Below are 14,065 nucleotides of genomic sequence, written 5' to 3'. Positions count from 1 at the left end.
AGCAACAGTCCCCCACCTCACATTGTCACTGAACAGCTGTCTCTTGCAGGACCTCTCAGCAGCTTTCTTTTCAGAATAGAATGAGAAACAAATAGTCCCACCTCTTAAAGTTATAGTCACATACACAAAAAAGTGCACACCTATATAAGTTCTAACTCACCTCATACAGTCATCATTTAATAAATGAGAACAGTAAAAGCTGACTTCAGCATGTGAAATGTTATGTAAAAAGTTTGATACAATTTGAAAACAAACAGAACATTATGTAAAAGCACCAATATAAAAGAAAAAGTTGTACCTATGTATAAAAAATATATATATTATGCCAATATAAATTCTATTATTGCTGCAATTAATAAAAAAACAAACTCACAGCAACTGAGTGGTAAGTTACAACAATATACTGATCTGCCCATGCAGGAGCTGGCTAGCCAGATTTGGCCTTTCAGTTCCACTAATGAAAAAAATACAAGTTATAATAGGTAAAGAAAATTAAAAAACTGAAAATTATTTAAACATTTACATAATGCTATGGGCAGGATGCAGCAAGGTCAGAAATGCAGTCAAACCGCATTTGTCATGTGCACCAAGAATGTGATGCATTCCTGGGCTTGGATGCGGTGGGTAACGCCATCTTCAAGTGGCGTTACCCTAAAGAAGCCTACAGGCTTTTAATCGCAAAGAGATGTGATAGGGATCCAATCAGATCCCTCTCAGCACCCCCCACGGCGCGCACTTCCTTCTGCTTATGTGTAGAATGACACCAGAGGGGCTTCTGGGACATAGACATGGAAGTCTCTGACTCACAAAGGATAGCTCTAATCGGGAGAGCTGTCCTTAGCATTTTTCTACATGCATACCGGCGTAATTTACACATGCGAAGAGTGGCGGGATGCAACTCATGCAAATTGCGCTGTGTCATGCATCCCGCTCTATAGATTTTTTCTGTTATTGCCATTCTGAGTTGCGATAACAGAATTAGTATTGAGGCGGTACATGTACAGCCACAATGCTTCTTAGATGGGCTTAGGCATGGAAATGCTATTGTTAGCAAATGCCAATGATTTTCGGAGAGCTCTCGCGGGCTCACAAGAGTATCCCAAATCCATACACTGCCCCAGGAAACAGTGTGGACTGATGAGACAATTCACCTGCGTCTGTCCTCTGGTATCTCCTTGTTGGAATTTGTCATAAGTCGGCAACTATTATTTTATTTTATTCTTATGTTTTTTTCTACTTGTCACTGGTCGCCTGTCTTAGGAAATGTTTTAAGAGCAACAACAGTTAAACTTAGCACTTGTGCTACTTCAGTTTCATCCTATTTATGCTGAAGTGGAAAGCATAAAAAATAATGATATGTATTAGTTTATTGAGCAGTAGACTCTTAGGGGTATATTTACTAAAGTGTTAGTTTTTACTTAGAAGTGGAGATGTTGCCCATAGCAACCAATCAGATTCTACTTAATATTTATCTAGCACATTATAGGCAGGGGCACCGAGAGGGGGGGGGAGCGGGTACAGATTACCCGGGCCCAGGCTTTCTGAGGGGCCCGGCGCCACCCCCCCTCACATCAGCCCAGCACACAGTGTGTGCTGAGCTGCAGTTGGAGACTGCTCGTGGCTGCTGAGAAGCAGCCACAACAGTCTCCTATGCCTGTCCGGGGGAGCAATCACACTGACCGCGCCCCCCCTGGCTTTGCGCCGGGCTGAAGGGGCTCAGAGCACCCCCCCTCACCAGCGCGCAGCGCCGCTTCACGACGGTGCAAATCTTTTTTTTTCTTTCGGCAAGGGGGCGTGGCCGCGCCTCCCGCTATTAGGCAACGCCCCCTATTACCGGGGCCCGCCACGGCTCTTGGCGGGCCTGCTTATAGATGATAATAGCTAGAATCTCCACTTCTAAAAAACTGCATGTTAGTAAATATACCCCTTAGACTAGATACTTTGGCTTATGGTTTACTTTGCACTGTTTCAATAGCAGCCTGCAATATGTTTTTCATACTTTACTGTTCCTTGTAGTTTTAATATGAATGAACAAAAACAAAGCCAGATAAAAAATAAAAAATTAAAAAGGAGGCTGAAAAATGCAGGAAAAAAATGTATTTACAAATCCATAATTTATGCATTTCTATATTAATTAAAGCTGTTGCAGAGCCAGAAAAATAATTTGCCTGTTAGAATTTTCTTACCATGGCCACTTGTAGATATTGATGACTAATTTTGTATACAAAACTTTTCAAATATTCAAATAAAATTATCAAAATATTTTTTGCAAACACCCACCTGTTTTATGTTCTGTTCTGTTCTCAGGGGCTGCCAGACCATCTGTCACAGGTGCCCATCTCCCTGAAAACAAAGAGTAATTAGTTCATTTCATTAGCAAATAAACATGTCCATGTAGAATCTACAAATAAAATATTTTCATTGTCAGAACAAATATCACAATTCTGTACATTACAGATGAACCGTAAAAGTCCATCTACAATAGTTTATTTACAATTTTACTGAAAACAAACTTCCTGCAGTTTAGTTCCATAATAATAATAATAATAATAATAATAATAATAATAATAATAAAAATAATAATAATATAACATTGGACTAAATATAAAAGAAAATGGAGAACAAAAAAATTGTAACCAGTACTGTATAATAAAATAAAATTTCACCTTTTTCTCTGTGGAAATAGGAAGGATAATAATAGTGAAGCAGGAAAATGAAACGTTGTATGAAATATTCTGGTAAGTGGATGTATTAAACTGCACCCATAGACCGTGTAACAATGTAACTGACATCATAGCTGCTAGTCACACATACACATTGACAGATAGACTTATAATTGCACAGTACAGACGTATACACAGCACTCTACTCACCCTGTTGTGATTCCGATATCCTGATTGTAATTAACTTCCTAGCACAGTACGATGCTGATTGTTACAACTACCTGTCAGGACAAGATCTCAATCAGTGCGGTTTATATCCATGTACAGTACACTATATTTACTTTGTTGCTTAACACTTAGTCCTTCCCGGGATTCTGCAACTAGTCACAGCATGTTTTGGGCTCAGCCTCTGTAAAATAACTATGGGGCAATAACAAAACCATAATTGTAAAATTCTATATATTTTTGAAAGTAGACAAGTATTTTTTATTAGGTCCTATTTTATCCAACTTATTTTTAGTAATTAAAAAAAACAACAAGACTTAATACTCCTATTGTGATGTGACTTTATATTTGCTTGTAAAAGAGACTATTTTGGACATACAAATATGTGCATCTGTATTTTAAGTAAAACACATGGTATAATACATGCAATTTAAAAAATAGTGTATACATGTATAGAGGGCCTGATTCAGAGCCGGACGCTCTGACCAGAGCGCTTGCTCTGAATCAGGGCCGGCCTACCTAAAATTGGTGCGGCCTCCTGGCCGCTCGCATGGCTGTGGGTGACCACCCACAGCTTATGCGAGAGTCCATGATGATGGTCGCGATGGTCAAGACCATCGCGACCATCAGGCAGGCTTGCGACGAGACCCTTGCGGTAGGGTCTCGTTGCCGCAAGCCCTGGAGTGATTTTGGCTCTATCAGAGCCAAAATCACTCCCACTGACATCACTAGTGGGATGTCAGTGGGGCCGGACCCAGACGGTAGGCGTTCCCATGGGTACGCCTCCGTCTGGGCAGCCACGCCCCCGGCACGCCCACCAAAGGGGGCGTGCTGTCAATCACCATCGACAGCACGCCCCCTTTGGTGCGAGACCCCGAGCAATGGCTTCCCCGTCGCTCGCCGGGTCTCGCGCATGCGCACGACGGAGCAGCCTCCGTCGTGCGCATGCACATTTGGGTACCATTGACCCGCTTGCGAGCGTCCTGCACTCGTGTGCGGGCCAGAATGAGACCCACTGTGCTTACCTAAAGGAGCAGGGGCCCTGGCCCTTCCTAATTTATGTTTGTTTTATTTGGCAGCATAGTTGTCACAGTTGTACCTCTCTGCAGTTTTTATGTGTGCACCAAAGTAAAGCTTCTTAAGCAACATATTTAAAGATAGATATAACCCAAAATACTGAGTTATCTCAAATAGCATAATTAAAATGCATGATAAATGTTAGATACACACATCTATAAGTACTTCTGCATGGGCAGTGCAACACATTTTATGAGAGTCCCATTTTGGGTTATGACAAGTTGAAGGCCACTCTCTTTCACACTTGCAGCAATAACCCGGATTATTGCACATGAACACGCAGCAACCTGGGTTACTGTGCAGTGTGAAAGGGCCAGATTGAAATAAGCCGGGTCGAATGAGAAGGTTTGACCACGGGTTCAACCCGGCTCATGATGCAGTGTGAACGGGTAACCCGGTACGATACGACTCGGGTCCCGTTCACTGCATAGGAAGAGTCGGCTCTTTGAGATGAGATCATCTCCAAGTGCCGGATTAGCACGTGATGGCGGAGATGCCGGGTTGGGCTGCAAGTCTGAAAGGGTTCTCAGCCGGGTCACACCCGGGATGGACCTGTGAACAAAATCCCGGGTGCGACCCAGCATTCTGATGTGAAAGGGGTATAAGGGGCATTCCTAATTAATCTAAAACATTTATTTGCCAAAAATACACTTGCTTGCTTTCATTTTTAAACTTTTATTAAAAAATGCAAAAAATCAGCCATTTGAAACATTTTAAGAGCCCCAAATATTTTGCTATTGGCCACTAATAGACATTTACTGTTAGGCAATATTTATTTGCACTTTTTCAGGGTGCAGGCTGACTTCCCCATATTTCTATACACTTAACACGGCTAATTAACAGCCCGAATTACCGCACAGGGGCTTTTTCAAATTGAACTACACAGGAATTGGAGGTGCGCCTTGCCGCACTAAGTGTATATTAGCCGCACTAACTAAAAATTTGGTGCAATAGGTGCGTTCATTTCAGCAGCGGTAAAAAATGTTTTACCAGCGCAAACTAAATATGCCCCTAAATCATGCCTTAAATGTATATAGAACAGCTAAGTAACACTTTTTGTTAGGGAGTGCGCTACTGCATAGACTCCATTTTGCTCCTCCAGGGAGGCTTTATTTCCTATTCCAAGATGTCTACCGAGGTTACTACTGAGCATGAGCGGGGCCATCTTGTCTTTATTGTGAGAAAGTTACACAGTAGGAGACGGACTCTTATACTTAGCTCTGAGAGACCTGGCATTATTACCTGCAATTACCGCTGTTCCAGCATCCTGCACTGCTACCCACAAGCTATATACATTCGCCCGCTTGTGAGCAGTATTTCACCCCGCTCTGCTCCATCAAAACAGTGTAACACAATGAGGGCCTGATTCAGTATATGAGAAGGCAGCAGTGGGAGTCCCTGTGCTCAGGTAAGTTATAGAAATATTAGCATATTTTCACAGCTGTGTTCTTTGCGAAATCTTAGCTGCAATTACATTAGCGTCCATCTCTGAATCACGCCCTGAGTATGGCTGTACATCATCTATCTTCCAATAAACCATCCTACTGGTTAAGCAACTGGGCTGTTTGTAGTGACAAGTCATCCTGCTGCTGTGTACTCTGCCATACGCATTTTCCAACATCACTTTCATTAATTGCAGTTAAAAAAATTAACTATTCTTTTTTATTATAGCCTGTACAGGAGGCACGGCATGAGTAAGGGTTATGGTTGCCCGATGGAAATAAGCGCATAGCACCCCTCTTGAACACCAATCGGGGAGTTCTTCTGGCTCCTGGGAGTGTAGGGCATTATGGGGGCGTGATGATGATATGAATCACTGTAAATTGTGTCATCCGGCCTCGCCCTGCAAATTAAATTACATCAGATGGACCTGGTCCATGATAATATGGTTCATGGTGGCACAGCCCCGTCCCTCCCACCTGGGCCTCCCTGGATCTCCCAAAATACAGTCAGAAAAAGCAGGTAAGTATGATTTCATAGCAGTTCTGGTTGGTTGAGGGAGTCCCATAGAATTCACTAATTGCTAGGCTTTGTATATTTCATGCTCATATCTGTCCAAATATTTCAGGATCCAGGCAAGAAGCAAATGAGCTTAAACACAAGCAGCAGCAAATGGGGAGAGATATAAGAACCGGTATGAGAGAGCATCACATTCTACCAACTGTCTTGGTTCTGGTAGGACAGTCACAATTTTGGGTTAAGCTGGGTACACACTGAAATGATGGACAATCGTTCCGACATCAGAACAAATGTACTTGATAGGGGATTGCCCGTCCACACTAGAACGGGTTAATGAATGACGGAACAATCACTGTTCCATGATTCATTAACTTACCATAGGTCGCTAGCGATTTCGTCCAGTTAGATGAGCAGCACATCAAAGCTAGCGACCATCGCTAGCAACCTCGGGAGCGCGCAATCGCCGGTACAAACTGAGCGATGTAGGCGATTTGACGTTATGAAACGGCAAAGCGGCCCGACATCGTGCCAGTGAGTACCCAGCTTAACTCTCCAGGCCAGCCAGTACTTTCTCCCAACTGCAGGAACAGTTGAGAGGTGTGTCCCATTTCATACAGTTCTGCTTGTAATAGATGGGCTGTGTGTACCTTACCAGGGCCGAAACTAGGATATCTGTCACCCGGTGCAGGGCAGCCATTTTGCGCCCCCTCCCTTCCTGTACCTGGAGTTTGTCCTTGCTCCTCCATAAGGCAGTGCACTACTCAGACATCCATGATATAGTGACTTACATTATTCCACTCGTTGTCAGGGGTTGCATGCTCGTTGCGATGGGGTTACATGCTTGTTGCCAGGGGGTTTCATGCTTGTTGCCAGGGGGTTTCATACTTGTTGCCAGGGGGTTTCATGCTTGTTGCCAGGGGGTTTATGCTCATTGCCAGTGGCTACATGCTCGTTGCCAGGGGGTTTATGCTCGTTGCCAGGGGTTACATGCTCGTTGCAAGGGGTTACATGCTCATTGCCATGGGGTTTTTGCTCATTGCCATGGGGTTTATGCTCATTGCCAGGGGGGTTTCATGCTGGTTGCCAGGGGGGTTTATGCTTGTTGCCAGGAGATTTCACAGGAGAAGATGCAGCTTTCAGCATCTTCTCTAGGCAGCGCTAGCGTTCCAGGTGCTGGGAACACTGTGTGCATTGCGCTGGCCTAACAGACACTAGAGGTCCAGTAGGACCTCTAGCATCTGTCTCTTCCTAGGCGGTGGCCATTTTTGGATGGCCGTTTTCAGCAGAGTCCATGTGAACGGCTATTCCGCATGGAATCTGCTGAAAACGGTCATCCAAAATTGGCTGCTGCCAAGGAGGAGACAGACACTAGAGGGCCAGTAAGGGCCTCTAGCATATGTCTCCTCTTTGGCGGCAGCCATTTTTGGATGGCCATTTTTTTTGTTGAATCTGCAGCCCCCAAGCATACCTCCCAACATGACCCTCTCCAGGAGGGACACAATGCTCTGGTCCTGGACTTCCCTGGTAATTTATGATTGGTGGAGGCTCCAGAGGTGGGGCTGCAGTACAGTCCAAAATTCAAATAGGGGAGTCACATCATCTGCCAGTGAGTCCCAGCCAGTGATGTTTGGCAGCGTGTGAAATGACAGTTGGTGTGGCTCCCCTATTTGACTTTTGGACTGCGCTGCAGTCCCACCTCTTACCAGGGAAGTCCAGGACCAGAACATTGTGTCCCTCCTGGAGAGGGTCATGTTGGGAAGTATGCCCAAGCCACCTCGAGTCAGCTTTTTGCACCCCCAGCACCCGGTGCACGTGCACCTATAGCCCCCCTAGTAGCGGCCCTGACCTTACAGCAGTACATGTATCAATATCAGTGCATTTGAAGAGTAGAAGAAGCAGTTGTACTGTAGTGGTATTACATGGAAGTCTATAAATCCTGTATTTTCTGCTGAATACTAAATGCAGAATTTGTATTCATTTGTTTTAAAAAGTCAAGTGTGTGTGTGAGGGGCTGTGACAGAGTACTGAGGGAAGCATGGGTGGTAGCTGAAGCTACAGTATGCCTAGGGAGCATGGAAGCCTTGTACCAGTCCTGGGCACCGGTGAGATCCTACCTGCGCCAAGAAATTGAGAGTAGACAAGAGCTTGGCATGCACTTTGGGGTGTCTGAGCCTTGCACGCAGGGTACCCGTTCTCGGCTTATAAGGGGCAGTGATGTGCGGTAAGGTGAGGCAGAGCCATTCCTGTCATACTTAGGTATACTCCAGAGTTTTTACTATGAAAATTATAAGAAGAATTAATAGAAAATATTATAAATATCTTCTTTGTATTATTCTAATCACTTTTATAGTCAAAACTCAGGAGTAAAAAGTGTATGGCAGGTGAGGCACTGCGTCCCCTGTCTAAGTTTTCCGCACATCCCTGATCAAAACACAACAAATTTCCAGCACTATAAACTGCTGCACCTTTGTATAATGCCCACATGTACCCTCAGATTCATATATGTATGTGTATATCTGGCTCTGATACTAGCCAGTGCCTCCCCAGCCATTTACCTCACCACATGTCACTGATAAGGGGGTGTATTAAGCTAGGTAGGCCAGAGCTCTTAATCAGACCCTTGCTGCAGTTTAATTCAATGAAAGTAAGAGGACATTGAGGCTACCTTTATATTACTGTAGCTATCAAATGTTGCATGGGCTACATGTGTCTAATTCTGGTGATTTCATATCATTGATGCACAAAAAGTTTTTTTAATTTTTTGTTTTATTAAAGTCAGGACTTGCACAACTATTTCAGGGGCAGCTTTCCATAGTAATTTATGGATCCATTAAGTCTGGTGACATCTTGTATAATCAGACATACTTTCACCCCTACAATTCATTTTCATCAGAATGGTTAATCTCATTTCCTCACCAAATATTCTGCTACTGATAGCCTACTAATATTCTACTACTGATAGCTAATCCGCTCTGATAGCCTTTATATTAGTTGCTTGTAAGAAGGAAATACTTTTCCTAACTGGTGTGGAAATAATTAATTATGAGAAAGGAAAGTCCTCAAAAGAATACTGATACTTTTTTTAGTCACAAATCGGTGGATACAGTATTCACACAGTATTCACACAGAAACAACAGGGTGCAGCTGTTAACATACTTCTATAGACTGAATTTTCATGTATAGTATTGTACAGTACTTCACCAGACACAAAACAAAATGAGGATGCATGTTTTCAACTTCACTACAGAAAAGAACCGAAATCCAAAATAAATAATGAATCCATTATAACGTGTGTGTGTGTATATATATATATATATATATATATATATATATATATTCTATACTAAGGCAGCTGCCCAAAGGCCAATATGGTGAAAAGAATGGGAATGTGCTGTCCTGCTATCCATATTAATGCTATTGACTTTCAACAACTATCTACCTCTCTACAACAACGACTCCACTTTCTACATTCACTTCTCCTGAGACTGCTGCATCACACCTAAATCAGATTCTAGAAACAGCCCTCGATGAAGTAGTTCCAGCTACCCATCACACACCACGTAGACTTAGACGTCAAACATGGCATTCTAACTTAACAGGGCATCTACAAAAACTCTCAAATAAAGTAGAACATCAGTGGCGTAAGTCTCATACTCCAAGTGACTTCCTTACATATAAGACTACCTACAACGCTTATCGTGCTGCTCTGGACGCTGCCAAACAAACATTTCCAATTTCTTATCTCTGCTCAAGCCTCTAACCCCAAGAGACTTTTTAATACATTTAAACTGCTTCTTACCCCTCCCTAACCCAACCCACCTGCTACTATCTGTGCGCATGACCTTGCTTCCTATTTCATTGACAAGATTGATAATATCCAAAATGAAATGGTGGGCTCTTCCTCAGCTAGTGACCTGCTCAATTCCCTACCTGAACCCTCTGGCGCATTCTTTCATTCGACCTCACAAACGAAGATGAAGTATCTACACTCTTCTCATCCTCCTACCCTATTACCTCTCCTCTAGATCCTATACCCTCACTAAACAGTAAAGTTATGTCTCCTGTGCTCATCCCAACCCAAACTAAAATCTGTAATCTCTCTCTCTCTACTGGCATCTTTCCATCACTGTTCAAGCAAGCAGTAATTACTCCCATTCTGAAAAAAAAAATTCTGACCCTATCACTGTCTCAAAGTATTGTCCCATCTCTCAGCTCCCATGACGCTCCAAGCTATTCAAGAGACTTGTCTACAGCTGCCTCACACACTTTCTTAACTCACACAATTTATTGGACCCACTTCAGTCAGGCTTTCGTTCCCAGCACTTCACAGAGACAGCACTGACTAAGGTAGTAAATGATCTGGTCACTGCTAAGGCTAAAGGCCATTACTAACTCCTAATTCTTCTAGATCTCTCTGCTGCTTTTGACACTGTTGACCACTCTTTTCTCATGCAAACACTACAATCCCTAGGTTTTAAGGACAAAGCTCTTTCTTGGTTCTCTTCCTACCTATCTGATCGCTCTTTTACTGTTTGTTTTCATGATTCTACCTCCTCTTCGCTACCTCTATCAGTTGGAGTACCGCAAGGCTCTGTCTTAGGTCCTCTGCTATTCTCAATCTATACCACCTCTCTTGGCAAACTAATCTGCTCTTTTGGATTTCAGTACCATCTGTATGCGGATGATACTCAACTCTACCTATCCTCCCCTGATTTATCACCATCTGTATTGGTCCGTGTCACTGAATGTCTTTCTGCCATTTCATCTTGGATGTCATCTCGCCACCTGAAACTTAATATTTCTAAAACAGAGTTAATTATATTTCCACCGGTCAATAACAGTTACCAAACTGATCTCTCGATCACTGTTGATCCACCCAGCCCCACAAGCTCGCTGTCTAGGTGTCATACTTGACTCAGAAATGTCCTTTGTTTCCCACATTCAATCTGTCTCAAAATCATGTTACATACATCTAAAAAGCATATCCCAAATTTGACCATATCTCCCACAAGACACTGCAAAAACTCTAATCCATGCACTCATTATCTCCCGCATTGACTATTGCAATAGTCTCCTTACTGGTCTTCCCAAAAAAGACTATCGCCATTATAATCCATTATGAATGCAGCTGCGAGGCTTATCTTCCTTGCCAAACGTTCATGGTCTGCTGCCCCGCTCTGTCAGTCCCTCTATTGCTTGCCAGTTTTCTACCGTATTCAATATAAAATACTTTTACTTACACATAAGACTACTAACCAAATCACACCAACATACATCTCTTCACTCATCTCAAATTATCTAACCCGACCTCTCCGCTCAGCACAAGATCTGTGTCTCTCATCCTCACGCATTACTTGCTCCTATTCACAGTTACAGGACTTTCTTTGGGCTGCACCCACTCTATGGAATGCCTTACCACGCACAATAAGACTTTCCTCTAGTCTCCAATCCTTCAAGCGTTCCCTGAAAACCCACCTCTTCAGGTAAGCTTATCAGATTCCAGAACCACCCACATAACCTTCTTAGCTTCCATATCTAATTACATCCCCTTTCACAGTCCACACATAACCTCACACATTGTCTTTCTTTCACATCCTCCTGATTTTTGGCCAACATTCCTGTGTGACTGGATCATGCAGCCCACCAAGAAACTCTGCATTCTGGCAGGACCAAAATGCAATATAAAGCACCTACCTTTTGTATCAATGCCTATTTCCCTATAGATTATAAGCTTGCTAGCAGGGCCTTCCTACCTATATATCTGTCTGTTATTCCCCAGTTTTGTTCTATTTATGTTTCCAATTGTAAAGCACAATGGAATATGCTGCATTATATAAGAAACTGTTAATAAATAAATATTACCCTTGATACATACAATAAACAGCTAAGTTTATATAACTACTTCAAGTAGGTGCTATAAATTCTTGGAAAACAATCTCATATTTGGTGAAAACTACAGTCAGACTTCCTATTAACAGGTAAGATAGTTTTTGTGTGAAATGTATAATAACATATTAATAAGTAGAATTTCTATGCTGCGTAAGTACCTTCCCTTGTTAGGGCCTAACTTACAATGGTGTGGATGGGGCTCCACAAAAATCAGGCCCATCATCATGACAGCACTTTGATGATCAACCACTAGCTAGCCGCTCAGTCAGCCACAAATCATAAATATTCAAATTATATTTCTTTTTTCCTCACTTTTACATAATAGGGAGACATTGAGGCTGATAGCGCAGGGGCTGTATATGCCCACATAGCACTGGCCACACCCACCAGCATTGGTCACACCTCCTCCGCTTCTCACAATAGGCCCTTGAATATTTTCAGCCCCAGGCCCATGTGGCCCTTAATTCAGCCCCTTGTTCATTGTCTATAAGCTGTTCTGATAAGGAATTGGACAGTTTACTTCAATTATCATCATCCAGGTCTCACAGATGAAGGGTAGGGATGCCATCAGTGGTGGATTTTACCCACACTTGCCTACTCTCCTGGAATCTGCGGGAGGCTCCAATTTTTCGGGTAAGCCCCTGCACCCCCCAGAAGAGTAGGCACTTCTTCTGCATCCCACCTACTTCCTAGTGAAGTGAACAGAATGGGGAGAATTTTCCCGTGGTCGGTAGTCCACGAGTAGGGTATGGGGCCCAATGACTCAATGTCATTTGGTTTGGCCACCTATTTAAATATACAAGATTAGCTGCATTTTACAGCAAGGGGGTGGGGCTTAATGACGCGGTTACTCCCCCTATCGCCACCAACCTACATCTTCTCTCCGGGTTTCTCCCGGAGAAGAAAATCTAAAAGCAGGTAGGTATGATTTTACTTAGGGGCTCCAGGACAGAAGCCCCCCAGTAAAGTCCACCAACCTAGTGAGCACAGTGGCTTCACATTGGAAGCACTTTGTGATAATCACAAGCCGGATAAGCAGTTCCAGGGGCAGGTGTTTCCTTCTCCTGGGACTGCCAGTCTGGATTACAAATAACAAAAGCACTACCAATGGGAAGCCACTCTCCTGTTAATTGCCAGGCCTATCTGGCTTCTAGAAGCTGTAGCACACACTTTATCCCCCCTCTTCTGACAAGGTAAGGGCCTCCGCTGGTTGCTATAATATCTGTTTAATTAGGGAAACATATGAATTACACAGGTTTTGTGGCCGGCTAACTTTCAAAGTGCGTATCCACTAGCAGACTGTGAAATGACTGCATGATTCCGACATTGTAATCGTGAAGTCGTTTCACAGTCTGTGCTTTGCCTACACTGAACATTCAGTCGTTCAGTGTAGGCACATCAATCATCCCTGAACATGGGCAATCTATCGTTATCGGCAGATTGACCAGCATGTTCGGCCGATGAGTGACGTCGGAAACGACCATCAGGAGCGCGCATCGCTGGTCGTTTCCGACATTAATGTGCACGATTTGCGCCCGATTACTGAGCGATTGCACGATTACGATGTCGTAATCATGCAATCGCTCAGTAATGTCGTGCAGTGGATAAGTCTGCATTTCACATGGTTTAAATAAACCACATAACCTGTGTAATTCTTATGTGTCCCTGATTAAAGGGATATCATAGAAGTTTTGTGCATGTCCGCTTTGCATATGGATCTCACCATCTTTAGTAACTGTGCATGTGTCAGAGCTGCATACATTGAGCAACAACAGGTGATCCAGAGCCATACAAATCTCAGCTGCATCTTAACTTGCAGCAGAGTCAGTGTAAGTGGGTGCACTGCTGACACATAGGATAAGTGTTCCGCTGGTGCATTGTTGGTGAGTAGACAGAATTAAGGGGTTTTCAGGGTTGTTTGCACCAAGGACAGTGCTGACACAATTGCTCGATGATAGTTAGAGCAGCTGCCCTTACAAGCAGATTTACAATGACAGTGAGTGCGGCCAATGACACAGTTCGTAGTCTGTTAAAAACAAAGATTGCTTTCTGATAGATTCCGCTGCTGAACTTTAATTGTAAAATGTTCTAAAAATGTTGGATTTATTTCAAAGTGTATATGTACTACTCCACAGAGACATTTTAAGTGCTCTTCAGTGATTGAATTATTAAAAGTATACTTGCAAATATTTGTATTTTTCTTCTCATGTTTATTTTGCAATCACTTCACATATGCTTTATTAAAGACTGTT

General features: G+C 43.1%; 1 protein-coding gene across 4 annotated transcripts in view; it reads right to left on the bottom strand.

Moving 5' to 3' along the window:
* The window catches only part of CHL1 (cell adhesion molecule L1 like), a 193,916-nt gene that overhangs the window by 120,647 nt on the left and 59,204 nt on the right, over positions 1-14,065 (bottom strand). For 2 of the 4 annotated variants that reach the window (XM_088482452.1, XM_088482456.1), the window contains exons 1-2: positions 2,874-2,958; positions 2,281-2,343 (exon numbers count right to left, since the gene is read on the bottom strand). The gene's annotated coding sequence lies outside the window, so the exon portion shown is untranslated. Of the gene's footprint in view, positions 1-2,280; positions 2,344-2,873; positions 2,959-14,065 lie in introns of those variants that run through there. The other 2 variants (XM_088482453.1, XM_088482454.1) reach the window with 2 other exon arrangements.

The sequence above is a fragment of the Taudactylus pleione genome, unplaced genomic scaffold (genome assembly GCF_031769625.1).
Source record: "Taudactylus pleione unplaced genomic scaffold, aTauple2 ptg000289l, whole genome shotgun sequence".
NCBI classification, from domain to species: domain Eukaryota; kingdom Metazoa; phylum Chordata; class Amphibia; order Anura; family Myobatrachidae; genus Taudactylus; species Taudactylus pleione.
This window is presented reverse-complemented; position numbering and strand designations above follow the sequence as displayed.